The following is a 1716-nucleotide window of genomic DNA, read 5'->3' on the forward strand; positions in this document are numbered from 1 at the left end:
TGTGGGGCAGTTCCACTCTGTCCTCCAGGGGCACTGTGAGTCAGAATCGACGCCATGGCAGTGGGTGTGGTTTTTGGTTTGGGAATGGTCAGCACTTGTACGCAGCATGAGGCCCCTCTGTGCTGATGGAGCTGGAGCATTTTGCTGTGTCTGTCTTCATTTTCTGCTCTTACAAATCACCAGCCCTTGGCAGGGAGGCGGTTTCCGCTGTCTGTGTTTCACAGGACCTGAACCTCACTCTCTGAAAGTGAAGACACCTGTTTGACTGGGATGTCGGGTTAGCAGATTGAAAAAGGATCTTGTCTGTGAAAAACAGGTGACTGTAGAGAGATGGTGGTGGTAGTGTCTTTGTGTAGTTGATATTTTATAGAAAATTAGTAATTATGTAGAAAATAAGACCAAAAACACCTCTGCTTGGAGCCCTGAGGCATGTCCTTTGGAAAGAGCTGAGAAAGAATCATGGATAATTGTTCCAGTAGAACTGAGGGGGCAAGAGAATACAGTGGACATTTCTGGTGGGGAAATGCTGGGCAGGGCGCGCGGGAGCACACGAAAGAGCAGTGGGCTGACTGCTGGGGGTGGGATTGGTTAAGCCACACCCGACTTTACCAGAACAACCATCAAGGCAGCACCGTGGCTGGAAGACCACCCAGAACCAAGACCTGGGTACCGTGGTCCTTGCCCTGCTGCTGCTCCGTGACCTTCCACAAACTGTCCTAGGCTCTGATTCCAGGGTCACCAGAAAATAGGAGCTTCTGTCCTGCATATGAATACTGAGAAGATTCACGAGATGCTATTTATGGTGTATTCTGTATTCTTTATAAAAAAGGGACAGGGCAGAGGATGTCAAAGATTTACAGGATTTGTAGTTCAAATTTTACCTTTTACCAATGAAGAAATGAGGTCCAAAGAGTGGACTAGCCAACCTATTTCACTGCAAGAGCCAGGGTGTGAGCATCCAGGAGGTCGGCCTTCCAGTCCCTTCTTTGTACCAGAAATCTTCCCAGTAACTGTGATGGTGAGTAATGTTAGCTTGAAGGAGCGCTGGTGGGATAGCGGTTAAAACACTGGGCTGCTAACTAGAAGGTTGATGGTTTGAACCTCCCATCCACTCCACGAGACACAGATGAGGCAATCTGCTTCCATAAAGATTGACAGCCATGGAAACCCTATGGAGCAGTTGTCCTACGTCCTATAGTGTCAACTATGAGTTGGAATTGATTTGATGGAATTGGGTTGGCTTTTGTTAGCATTGCCTTGTAGTGTTTTAATAATCCTTGGATAATTCATTCTGAAGCCTTGGCAGCTGCCATTGGGCAGCCAGGGAGATGCACGGCATTCCTGAAGTGGCTGTATGGATGTTGACTTCCTCCATCTGTGTGTTAAAAGCCACATGGCGCATGGTGAAAAACAAGCTGGCTTTTACTCACTTGTTTTTGTACCTATGTGTAGTATTTTAGTAAAAATCCTTAACCAGAGGCTTTGCTGTTATTGGGGATGGGGTGTGGAGGGAGGTGGAAGCTGATTCCACTCAGCACAACCCAGCATTCTAAGTTCTTCAGATAGTCTTCAAGGTGCTCAACCAAACCCAACCTATTGCTGTCAAGTTGACTGTTGACTCACGGCACCCCTAGAGGACAGAGTGGAACTGCCCCACAGGGTCTCCAAGGCTGTCAATCTTCACAGAAGCAAAGCCCAAACCACACCCACTGCCCT

Source organism: Orycteropus afer, unplaced genomic scaffold, assembly GCF_000298275.1.
Source record: "Orycteropus afer afer isolate SDZICR_OR568_19922 unplaced genomic scaffold, OryAfe1.0 scaffold00558, whole genome shotgun sequence".
NCBI classification, from domain to species: domain Eukaryota; kingdom Metazoa; phylum Chordata; class Mammalia; order Tubulidentata; family Orycteropodidae; genus Orycteropus; species Orycteropus afer.